A 13,777-nucleotide genomic window follows, 5' to 3' on the forward strand; every position below is an offset into this window, starting at 1 on the left:
GCATTTACCCAAAGGATACAAAAATACTGATTCTAAGGGACAGATGCACCCTGATGTTTATAGCAGCATTATCAACAAGCAGTAACAAAGTATGGAAAGAGTACAAATTTCCATCATCTGATGAATGGATAAAGAAGAGTGGTTTACATGTATATACAGTGGAATATTACTCAGCCATCAAAAAGAATGAAATCTTGTCATTTGCAATGATGTGGATGGAGCTAGAGTGTATTATGCTAAGTGAAATAAGTCAGAACTACAAATACCGTATGATTTCACTCATGTGAAATTTAAGAAACAAAACAAATGATGGGGCACTTGGGTGGCTCAGTCGATTAAGTGTCCGACTTTGGCTCAGGTCATGATCTCATGGTTTGTGAGTTTGAGCCCCACGTCGGGCTCTCCTGACAGCTCAGAGCCTGGAGCCTGCTTCAGATTCTGTCCGCCCCTCTCTCCGCCCCTCGCATGCTCATGCTCTGTCTCTCTCTGTTTCTCAATAACAAATAAATGTTAAAAAATTTTAAAGAAAACAGATGAACATATGGGAAGGAAAAAAAGAGAGGGAAGCAAACAATGAGACTCTTAACAACAGAGAACAAACTGAAAGTTGATGGAGGGAGATGGGTGGAGGATGGGCTAAGTGGGTGCTGAGTATTAAGGAGGGCACTTGTTATGATGAGAACTATGTGTTGTATGTAAGTGATGAATCACTGAGTTCTCCTGGGACCAATATTACAGTATATGTTAACTAACTGAAATTTAAATAAAAATTTGAAAAAAAAATGCAACACACTTTTAGTAAATCCAATCCAGTGATACATAAGCAAAAAGTCATAATAAGGTACATCATGACTAAGTGGGATTTATTCCAGGAATGCCAAGTTGGTTTAACACTTAAAAATCAATCTGTAACTCACCATATTAGGATGAAAAAAAGAAAATCACATGATGGAGAAAAAGTATTACTTCCATTCAAGATGTGTCTGTGTGTATATCTTGGCAGTCTGAGATTAGAAGAGACTTACACTACCTAATAAATACCTCTACAAAAAAACATACAATTAATGTATTAAATGGTGACAGAATGAATGCTTCCACTTTAAGAGCAAGGTGGGAGGCCTGGATGGCTCAGTCTGTTAAGCTTCTGACTTTGACTCAGGTCAGATCTCATGATTCATGAGCTCGAACCCCACATTGGGCTTTATGCTGTCAGCACAGAGCCTGCTTCAGATCCTCTGTTTTCCTCTCTCTGCCCCTCCCCTGCTTGCTCTCTCTCTCAAATAAACATTAAAAAGTATATATATATATTTTTAAAAAGAGCAAGGAGAGGATGTCTACTCTTCTTTCTGTTCAACATTTCAGTAGAGCTTCTAGCAAATGTAGTAAGGCAAGAAAGCAGAATAAGATGAATACAGACTGAAAAAAAGAAAATTGTCTTTATTAACAGATAACATGATTGCCTACTAGGTAGGAAATCCTAAGGAACTTACAAAATGGCTCCTAGGTCTAATAAGTGAGTTTAACAAGACATTTGTGTAAAAATCAATCATATTTCTGTATACTAATAACACTCAGAAATTAAATTTAAAAACAATACACTAGGGACACCTGGGTGGCTCAGTTGGTTAAGCATCTGACTCCAGCTCAAGTCATGACCTTGCAATTTGTGGGTTTGAGCTCTGCATCTGACTCTGTGCTGACAACTCAGAACCTGGAACCTGCTTGGGATTCTGTCTCCCTCGCTCTCTGCCCCTCCCTCACTCACCCTGTCTCTCTCTCTCTCTCTCTCTCTCTCAAAAATAATAAGCATAAAAAATTATTAAAACAAATACAATAGCATAAAAATATGACACACTTAGGGATAAATTTGACAGATCTGCAATACCTATGCGCTGAAAGCTATAAAACATTGCTAAGAAAAATTAAAGATCCAAATAAATGAAGAGATAATATTTTTATGGATTGAAAGATTCAATATTGTTAAGATGTCAGTTCTCCCCATATTAATCCATAGCTTCAACACATAGTCCCAATCAAAATGCTAGAAGGGCTTTTTTTGTAGAAATTGAGGTGCTGATTCTAAAATTTATATGGAGATAAAAGGAACCTAGAACAGCCAAAACAACTTTGAAAAAAAGAACATAATACAAGGACTTACACTACCTGATGTTAAGGCTTATTTTAAAGGTAGAATAATCTATATGCATATATAGATCAATGGGACAGAATAGAGAGTGATTTCAAGTGCTGTTTTTATGGGGGTATACACATGTAAAAATTCATCACATTATACACTTTAAATATGTATGTTTTGTCAATTTTAAATATAACTGTAAAAAATAAAGCAGTCTTTTTTTTTTTTTGTAATCATGTAGTGGATGTTCAACCTATTATCAGGTCACTGGAGGAATAGAGCCAAAGAATTATCCTAATGTCAAAGTCTCAAGCAAAACAAAATAAAGTTTATTAATTCTTTACTCAGAACCAAAGAATAGAGAAATTTATGTTGGTTGTGCTGTAATGCAAGAGTCCATGAAATCACATGTCTGTACAATTCCCCATGCAGTATAATTAGGCTGAATGGCCTCTTGAGAATCCTTCCCACTCTAAGATACTAAAATAGGAGTTTTGGTTTAATTCAAGGCTACACATATTCTTCAGAGAAATGTGAACTTACAAAAGCATAATTTCAAAGGTTCATTGTAGCACTAGCAAGAACAGATGGCCCTAAAATCTGTTTGAGGGATGTTTTATTTTCTGGCCTTCAAAGAATACATTTCTTTTCTCTTAGGGAAGGAGGAGCTGATAGTCCTCTTTTCAAAAGAAGAAAGGGTGTTGCAAATCCAACAATACATTTAAAAAATTATTCACCATGGTCAAGTGGGATTTATTCCTGGGATTCAAGGGTGTTCAGTATTCACAAATCAATAAATATGATGCATAACATCAAGAAAAGAAAGGATAAAAATCACATGATTACTTCAATAGATGCAGAAAAAGCATTTGACAAAGTACAACATCCACTCATGTTAAAAACCTTCAACAGAGTGGGTTTAGATGGAACGGACCTCAACATAATAAAGGCCATATACGAAAAACCCACAGTTAACATCATGCTCAATGGCAAAAAAACTGAGAGCTTTTCCCCTCAGATCAGGAACAAGACAAGGATGTCCACTCTCACCACGTTTATTCAATGTGGTGCTGGAAGTCCTAGCCATAGCATTCAGACAAGAGACGGAAATAAAAGGCATCCAGATTAGTAAGGAAGGAAAACTTTCACTATTTGCAGATGACATGATACTACATATAGAAAACCCTAAAGACTCCAGCAAAAAAACCTCCTAGAACTGATAAATGAATTTAGTAAGGCCACAGGATATAAAATCAATATATAGAAATCTGTTGCATTTCTGTGCACTAATAATGAAGTAGCAGAAAGAGAAGTTAAGGGGAACCAAAGAATGAAAGGAGTTGGTGAAAAGTGCTCTAGAAAATAGTGCAGGGAAGGGAGGTAGTGTTCCATTGACTATTGGTATAGCTATTTACAGTGTTAAACGTAGAAGACAGTATTTAACCAAAAATTAAAAGGATTCCCAAGAAGGGAAGTGTACCTCCACCGACTGCAACAGGAGGTCACTGCTGACCTCTCTGTGCTCAGACTAAGACCCTCTTCCATGTCTCTGCGTGCCTGTTGATAGGCGTGAACAAGGGCTGCAGGACACTCTGCTTCTAGCCAAACCCCTAGCTTTCCCTGTCTCTCCACACTCACAACTTTGCTGCCACTTTTGGCCCTGAGGTGACCACCAGCTCTAATCTCACATTCAAACACCACAAGAAGTCTCGGACTTCTTGTGAGATGAGGGCATCCCTCATCTCCCACAGTTTAATATCTGTCTGACCCTATCTCTCATCTGGGAAAACCCAAGGGCTCGGTCTTTGTAAATTTTATTTCTCTGTTTCCATGATGATGTATCCAGTCCTCTGGCCTTAAATACTATCTCTATACTGATATCTTGCAAATGTTTTCCTCCAGTCTGAATCCCTCCTCTGTTTTGTACGCTTGAGTATCTTGCTGCCCACTTCACATCTCTACCTGCGTAAGCATCTCAAGCTTAGCAAGTATAACTCTGATCTCCTGATCTTCCCTCAAAACTTGCTCTTCTTGCAGCTTCCCTGAGTTGATGGTGCTACCATCCTTCCATTTAACCAGGCCCAAAACTTTTGATCCTCTTTCTTTCATATCTCATGTCTAATCTGCCTGGAAATTCTGCCACCTCTGCCTTCCAGATGTGTCTAGAACCCAACTACTCTCAATCTTTAGACTAGTCTTGGTCTAAGTTATCATCTCTGTTCTGGTTTTGAGTGGTAGACTTCTAAGTGGTCTTCCTGTTAATACCCTTTCCCCCATCACTCTATTCTCAGTACAACAGTCCTATTGATCCAGTTAAAACCAAGTTAGATCACATCAGTCCTCTCCTCAAAACCTTCCAAAGATCTTTTATCTTAGAATAAAACTGCAGTCCTCTATACCATTTGTACTTCTTAACCCATTGCCTCTCTAACTTCATTTCTTTCACCTCTTTTTTCTGTCATTCAGCTTCAGCCACACTGTCCTTAATGTTCCTTGAAACTGCCAGGCCTGCTATCATCCTACCACCCCAGGGCCATTGCACCAGCTATTTTAAATGCCTGTAAAGTTCTTCCTTAGATATTCCCATGGTGTTTCCCTCACTTTTCAATAAGACCTCCCCTGACCATGCTATTTGAAAATGGCACCTGCCTGTTCTCCTGGTCCTGCATCCATGTTTTATTTTTCTGTATAGCACTTTATCCGTGTGTAACATTTCATATATTTTACTTACTTAGTTGTTTTTGTTTCTTCCTCCTCTACACACAAAAATGTAAGCTCTGTGAGGGAAGGAATTTGTTCCCTACTGAACAAACCAGGTACCTACTGAACAAACTTACATGGTGCCTGGTACAGGCTACATGCTCAATAAATATTTGCTGAATGAATGAGTGAAGATTCAAAGGTTCATATTTGATGACATGTAGACCCATAGGACTTCAACATGGGTGCTAGCTTCTGGACATAAGTGAACTCCAGCTGATGGAAATGATAGTCATTTATATTGTTCCAGAATATCTTCAGGAAAGGATATTCCTCTACTATTCCATCATTACTCAACTCAGTGTTCTTTTCAGTTCTATTTTCAACTCAGTTCTATTTTTGTTCCTTTACTCACACTTTCTCTTTATCCAAAGTGTTCTTCCTTTGCACCTGATTTCAAAGCCAATTCAAATATTATACCATTTAGGGAAGCTTCCTAGAATTCTCTATCCCTCAGACAGTATCACTCTTTCTTTCTTCTGTTTTCTTGGCTTTCTGTACTCATGTAACTTGTATAGCAGAGAGTATGAAACCCTTTCTACTCTGAATCTTGAGCCCTCTGAAGGCAGAGAGTATGCCTTTCATTTTTCATTGTATCTCTGGTGCAGTGCTTTCCTAAATTTTCCATGCCTTTTCAGTGTCTTTCTATCTAAAGTTATTTTAAATTGCTTGATATTATAGAATTAAATTGTTAAAACCTTATTTTATTAGATACCCCATCTATATGACACTGCAATTGTATGTGAACCAAAAAAATTTTTTTAAATCATGCCAACACCATTTACTCTCAATATAACTTCAGGAGTAAGACAAACTCCAAATCCATCCGTATTTAATATGATTTACTAGTTTGTATATTCAGCAGATATTTATTGAGCATCTACCGTAGGCAGGCCTTCTGCCAAGCCAGACAAATTATATAGAAATTGTAGCTGCTCGTCAGGGCCTGCACAGACTTCTCCTGTACATACAATTCGTCTCCACTTTAAATCAAAAGATTAAATAACTGTCATTTTTTAACATGTGATCGCAGAGAGGAAATTAAAGGACATGGCATGTTGATTCAGAGATGGATTCAGTGTTATAACTCCTCACCCATTCCTTCAACACAGTCATTCCTAGAACTGTATTCTTTTAACTGGCTCTTAGAATTTTTGTGGATGGTTAGAATCTGGGGTGGGAAACACAGGAAGATTAAAGCTTCTGTACTGCTTTACTTGGTATGTTAAAATGGTCTTTTGAGATAAGACCCCGATAGCATTTAGCTCATTTCCTGGCTCATGGTTGACACTGCATAGATGTTAGCTATTTTGCACATACTATTGTCACAGCAATTGTTTCCCTCCCTTTTATCAGTATGTCATTTCACTAGCTGTGAGCTCTTAGGAAGGGTCTGAATCCTATTATCTCATCAGAGGTACTTGGTTGAATTACCTGCTACAATTTTATAAGCAGAGTGCAGGAGACAAGCATACAAATTTTATTTACAAACACTTCATCAGTACTTATTATGTTCTTGGTGCTGTTCTAAGCACTTTATAAATATTAATTTACTTAATCTTCCTAACTGCATAAAGTAGTTACTTTTATTATCCTCTTTACAGAGGAGGAAACTGAGACACAGGGAAATCAAGTAACTTGCCCCAGGGCACACGGGGGGTTAGTAGCAAAGCCAAGAAATGCAGGGAGTCTGGTTAATAGCAGTCTTTGCTATTAACCATAAGACAAAGCTGAATGTTGATAATGCAATATATAAGAAATACAGGGTGCTGTGGCAGTTCAAAGAAGGAAGTGGTCATATTGGTGTCTGGAATGAAAGAAGGCTGAATGTAGGAATTGGTATTTTTACTAGGCCTTGTTTTGGGGGATACTTTTTCAGATGCTTGGATATGGGGGATAAAAAGGAAGGCTAAATAATATCATATGCAAGAGCTCAGAGATGGGAAATGGTAGCACATCAGGAAGTAGTCCTGCATATAAGGATATGGTAGGAAGGGAAGCAAGGCAGGAAAGCTGGTTTGGAGTGAGAGGACACAATAGAAAAGATTGATATCATCAGAACTGTGTTTTGGTGAATTTGGAAACATTGTGTGGAATGAATCAGAATTGAAAAAGACTGCAGAAAAACCAGGTGTAAGGTTATTATTATGTCCAGAATAGAGGTAGTTAGATCTTGAATTCTGGTGAAGATAAGGATAGATATAGGAGATACTACAGAATTTGAATTGATAGAACAGAGAAATAGCACAACTAGAAGGTTGAGTGTTGATAACTTTATATGACAAATGTTAAGTTTATTTTATGGTCAGCAAAGTCCTTTAAATACTTAGGAAACTCTTCTCTTGGTGTAAATGCACATGATTTTAAGAAAGTGAAAGTATTCCTTTATAAAGAAATGAAGTTTGTCTATCTCATTGGGCTTGAAATTGACATCTAAGGAAATGATTTCTTAGAGGGTAGCTAATTTATTTAGAATGTCTGAATTGAGAATATTTCTTAATCTGCTTAGTATAGACAAAGTTAGAAACCACTTTAGCCTTATGATTTGGAAGAAATAATAGATAAAAACATTCTTTAAAATTGCTGTATATGGGGGTGCCTGGCTGGCTCAGTTGGTATAGCATGTGACTCTTTATCTCAGGGTCGTGAGTTCGAGCCCTACGTTGGGGATAAAGTTTACTTAAAAAAAAATTGCTATATGTAATTATATCAGTTTCTTTCATGTGATACAAATATAAATTGTAAGTAAGAGCCTAAATTAGTCTATGAGTTGACTTTGCTAAGTAGGAATCTTCCTGCTGACTTTTACCCTGTTTGCAAAAGACTTAAATGTAATCTTTAGAAAACCCTGACAGAAGTGGTTTGAATTATTGAGACTGATAAATATCAGTGTGAGAGGAATATATTCAGTTACTATTGGATGCCTCTGGTGATATAATAATATATTAAAACACTAAATTTTGCAAGAGTTATAAACATAACAAAGTAAAGTCATGAGATGATGATATCTTAGAATTGTATTGGTATAGATCTAGGAATAAATTTAACCAAGGAGCTAAAAGACTTATACTTTGAAAAGTATAAAACATTTCTGACAGAAATTGAAGAAAACCTAAATTAATGGGAAGACATCTCATGTTCATGGATTAGAAGACATAATATTGTTAAGATGTCAGTATTATTCAAAGTGGTTCTACAGATCCCATGCCAGCCCTATCAAAATACCCATGGCTTTTTTTTTCCCCAGAAAAGAAAAAGCCAGTACTCAAATTCTTTTGGACTTGCAAGGGGCTCCAAAGCCAAAATAATCTTGCGTAAGAACAAAATTGTAGTAGTTACCCTTCCAATTTCAAAATCTGCAGGGCTGTAATAATCAAAATAATGTAGACTTAAGAACCTAGAAATAAATCTGTACATTTATGGCCAGTTGATTTTGACAAAGGTGCCAAGACCATTTAATGGTGAAAGAATAGCCTTTAGCAAATAGTTCTAGGACAACTGGATTTCCACATATAAAAGAATGAACGTGTACCTCTACTTCACACTGTGTACAAAATTTAACTCAAAGTGGATCAGTGACCTAAATATAAGAGCTAAAACCATGGAACTCTTTGATAAAAACATGAGGGTAATTTTTCATGACATTGGATTTAGCAATAAATAATATACCAATAGTACACACAACAAAAAAAATAGATTGGACTTAATAAAAATTAAAATCTTTTGTGTATTGAAGGACATTAACATGAAAGTGAAAACCTACACATGGGAGAAAATATTTGCAAATCATGTATCTGACAAGGGTCTGATATGTAGAGAATATATGAAGAAGTCTTTTAACTCAGCAACAAAAGACAATCCCATTAAAAAAGGCAAAGGGCAACTTTTTTTCCTAGATATGTTTCCTGAGGCAAGAGAAGCAAAAAGCAAAAATAAACTATCGAGACTACATCAAAATAAAAAGCTTCTGTACAACAAAGGAAACAACAAAACTAAAAGGCAGCCTACAAAATTGGAGAAGATATTTGCAAATGACATATCTGATAAAGAGTTAGAATCCAAAATATACAAAGAACTTGTAAAACTCAACACCCAAGAAACAATCCAATTAAAAATGGGCTGAAGACATGAACAGACATTTCTCCAAATAACACGTATAGATGGCCAACAGACGCATGTAAAGCTCTTCATCGCTTACCATCAGGGAAATGCAAATCAAAACTACAGTGAAGGATTACCTCATACCTGTTACCTCATACCTCATACCTGTTAGAATAACAGCCACTGTGGAAAACAGTGTGGAGGTTCCTAAAAAGTTAAAAATAGAACTACCCTATGGTCCAGCAATTGCACTACTGGGTATTTACCCAAATAAAAAAAACATGAATTCAAAGGGATACATGCACCCTATGTTTATAGCAGCATTATTTACAATAGCCAAATTATGGAAAGAGTCCAAATGTCTATCGACTGATGAATGGATAAAGAAGAGTGGTATATATATACTACAATGGAATATTTCTCATCCATAAAAACGAATGAAATCTTGTCATTTGCAAGGACATGGATGGAGCTAGAGAATATAATGCTAAGCAAAATAAGTCAGAGAAAGACAAATGCAGTGTGATTTCACTCATGTGGAATTTAAGAAACAAAACAAATGAGCAAGGGGGAAAAAAAGAAACAAATCAAGAAACAGACCCTTAACTATGGGGCGCCTGGGTGGCTCAGTCGGTTAAGTGTCCGACTTTGGCTCAGGTCATGATCTCGCAGTTTATGAGTTTGAGCCCCGCGTCGGGCTCTGTGCTGACAGCTCAGAGCCTGGAGCCTGCTTCGGATTCTGTGTCTCCCTCTCTCTTTGCCCCTCCCCTGCTCATGCTCTGTCTCCATCTGTCTCAAAAATAAATAAAACATTAAAAAAAAAAGAAAGAAAGAAAGAAACAGACCCTTAACTATGGAGAACAAACTGATGGTTTACCAGAGGGGAGGAGGATGGACGCATGGGTTACATAGGTGGTGGGGATTAAGGAGAACACTTGTTGTGATGAGCACTGGGTGATGTACGGAATTGTTGAATCACTAAATTGTACACCTGAAACTAATAAAACACTGTATATCTTTTAAAAATGGGCATAGGACTTGAATAGACATTTCTCCAAAGAAGATATTCAGATGGCCAACAAGCAAATAAAAAGATGCTTAACATCATTAGTCATTAGGGAAATGCAAATCAAAACCACAGTGAGGCACTTCTTCACACCTACTAGGATGGCTATAAAACAACAACAGAAAATAACAAGCACCAGCAAGGATGTAGAGAAATTGGGACCCTTTTGTGTTGCTGGTGGAAAATGGTTCATCCACTATGAAAAAGTTTGGCAGCTCCTCAGAAAGTTAGACATAGAATTACTGTATAACCCCACAATTCCAAAGAATTGAAAACAGTTACACAAGTATATGTACACATACATTTATATTAGTACTGTTTACAGTAGCCATAAGGTGGTTATAGCCCAAATGTCCCTGGTTGGATGGATAAACAAATTGTGGTGTGTGTGTATACATACACAATGGAATGTTATTTGGCCATAAAATGAAGTGAAGTACGATACATGCTACACCATGGATGAGCTTCTAAAACATTATGTTAAAGTGAAAGAAGCCAGGGGCGCCTGGGTGGCTCAGTCGGTTAAGCGTCCGACCTCAGCTCAGGTCACGATCTCACATTCCATGAGTTCGAACCCCGCGTCAGGTTCTATGCCGACAGCTCAGAGCCTGGAGCTTGCTTCAGATTCTGTGTCTCCATCTCTCTGCCCCTTCCCTGCTTGCTCTCTTTCTCAAAAATAAGTAAATGTTAAAAAAAATTTAAAAAGTGAAAGAAGCCAGACATGATGGTCACATATTATATGGACCCGTTTGTGTAAAATGTCCAGAATAAATGCACAGAGAATGCAGGTTGGTGGTTAGGATTGGGAGAAACAGGTTAGAGGAACGTTTTTACTTTGGAGTGATTGAAATGTTTTGGAACTAGATGAAGGTTACTGTTGCACACCACTGTGAATATATTAAATGGCCCTGAATTGTTCAACTTTGAAATGGTTAATTTTATGTATGTGAATTTCATCTCACATTATTTTGTTTTGAGTGTAATGATACAAGAATATAAAAAGGTATCAGAACACTCATCTGGTATTTTTCACACTTAGTACTGCAGTTTGTAATATAAGAGGAAGAGGGGAGTAAAACAAAAGTTTTGGACTAGATTTTTGAAAGATTAAAGCCATTAAAGGATTGGACTGCAAAGGCGGACAAATGGCATGGCATGAAGGAAAAATGGGAACTAAAAAACAAATTATCGCTATCCTATTTCAACCAGAAGCCAGAGTTTAGCACCAAGATAATGTTAAGTTCAGATTTGTTCACTATATACAAAATGGTGGCCTGTGAGTTTTTTCAGGTTAGGTGCAGAATTACTATCTTAAATCTTGTGATCAGAACAAAGTATTTGTTAAAAAGACTGTCCTTTTTCCAATGGATTTTCTTTCTTGCTTTATTGAAGATTAGTTGACCATAGAGTTGTGGAGCCATTTCTGGGTTTTCTATTCTGTTCCATTGATCTATGTGTCTTTTTTTGTACCAGTATCATACTGGATTGATTACCACAGCTTTGTAATATAGCTTGAAGTTTGGAATCATGATGCCTCCAGCTTTGCTTTTCTTTTTCAGGATGACTTTGGCTATTCGGGATCTTTCTTGGTTCTATAGAAATTTTAGGATTGTTTGTTCTAGCTCTGTGAAAAATGATGATGTTATTTTGATAGGAATATCATTAATTATGTAGGTTGTTTTGGGTAGCATAGACATTTAAACAATATTTGTTCTTCCTATCCATGAACATGGAATGTGTTTCCATTTCTTTGTGTCCTCTTCGGTTTCTTTCATTAGTGTTCTATGGTTTTCAGAGTACAGATCTTTTGCCTCTTTGGATAAGTTTAGTCCTAGGTATCTTATGGTTTTTGGTACAGTTGTAAATGGGATCAATTCCTTGATTTCTCTTTCTGCTGCTTCATTATTGATGTATAGAAATACAACAGATTTTTGTATGTTGATTTTGTATCCTGCGACTTGACTGATTTCCTGTATCAGCTCTAGCAATTTTTTTGGTGGAGTCTTTGGGTTTTCTTCATAGAAAATCATATCATCTGCAAATAATGAAAGTTTGACTTCTTTGCCGATTTGGATGCCTTTTATTTCTTTTTGTCTAATTGCTGAGGCTAGGACTTCCGTTACTATGTTAAATAGTGAACATCCCAGTCTTGTTCCTGACCATAGAGGGAAAGCTCTCAGTTTTTCCCCAGGGAGGATTACATTAGCTGTGGAAAAAAAGAGTCTCTTCAACAAACGGCATTGGAAAAACTGGACAGCAATGTGCAGAATGAAACTGGACCACTTACTTACACCATACAGAAAAATAATTCAAAATAGATGAAAGACCTGAAGGTGAGACAGGAAACCATCAAAATGCTAGAGGAGAATACAGGCAGCAATCTCTTTGACATTGGCTAGAGCAGTTTCTTACTAGACACTTTGCTGGAGGCAAGGAAAACAAAAGAAAAATGAACTATTGGGACCTCATCAAGATAAAAAGTTTCTGCATAGTGAAGGAAACAGTCAATAAAGCTAAAAGGCAACCTTTGGAATGGGAGAAGATATTTGCAAATGACATAGTTGGTAAAGGGTTGGTGTCCAAAGTCTATAAAGAACTTAACAAACTCAACACCCAAAAAACAAATAATCCAGTTAAGAAATAGACAGAGGACATGAAAAGACATTTTTCCAAAGAAGACATCCAGAAGACTAATAGACACATGAAAAGATGCTCGACATCACTCATCATCAGGGAAATAGAAATCAAAACCATGATGAGATTCTACCTCACACTTTTCAGAATGGCTAACAGGAGACAACAGGTGTTGGTGAGGATGAGAAGAAAGGGGAACCTCTTGCACTGTTGGTGGGAATGCAGACTGGCACAGCCATGTTGGTGGGAATGCAAACTGGTGCAGCCACTCTGGAAAACAGTATGGAAGTTTCTCAAAAAAATTAAAAATAGAACTACCCTATGACCCAGCAATTACACTACTAGGTATTTACCCAGAGGATACAAAAATACTGATTTGAAGGGACACATAGCCACATTATGGAAAGAGCCCAAACATCCATCAACTGATGAATGGATAAAGAAGGTGTGAGAGTGTGTGTGTGTGTGTGTGTGTGTGTGTGTGTGTGTGTGTGTGATGGAATATTATTCAGCCATCAAGAAAAGAATGAAATGTGCCATTTGCAATAATGTGGGATGGAGCTGGAAAATATTATACTAAGCAAAATAAGTCAGAGAAAGACAAATACCATATGATTTCACATATATGTGAAATTTAAAAAACAAAACAGATGAACAGAGGGGGGAAAAGAAAGAGGCAAACCATAAAACAGACTCTTAACAATAGAGAACAAACTGAGGATTGATGGAGGGAGGTGGGAAGAGGATGGACTAGATGGGTGATGGGCATTAAGGATGGCAGTTGTGATGAGCACTGGATGTTATCTGTAGTGATAAATCACTAAATTCTCCCGAAACTAATATTACACTATATATTAACAAACTGGAATTTAAACAAAAACTTGAAAAAAAAAAAGAACAAAGCAACATATTAGTGATTTCTTAGAAGATTTCAAACAAGTTAGTAAAACTAAGAAACAATGGAGTATATTTCTAGAGGAAAACCCTCACTCCTTTGTGCAAATATGAAAAAATAAGGCAGATGCACTTACATATGGGACATTCTTTTGACTTAGAATTTCAGTGAATATGTCCTCAGAGAA

General features: G+C 36.8%; 1 protein-coding gene across 2 annotated transcripts in view; it reads left to right on the plus strand.

The window, feature by feature from the left end:
• The window catches only part of ZFYVE9 (zinc finger FYVE-type containing 9), a 213,482-nt gene that overhangs the window by 184,592 nt on the left and 15,113 nt on the right, over window positions 1-13,777 (plus strand). The window lies entirely within an intron of this gene.

The sequence above is a fragment of the Panthera leo genome, chromosome C1, assembly GCF_018350215.1.
Source record: "Panthera leo isolate Ple1 chromosome C1, P.leo_Ple1_pat1.1, whole genome shotgun sequence".
Lineage (NCBI taxonomy): Eukaryota > Metazoa > Chordata > Mammalia > Carnivora > Felidae > Panthera > Panthera leo.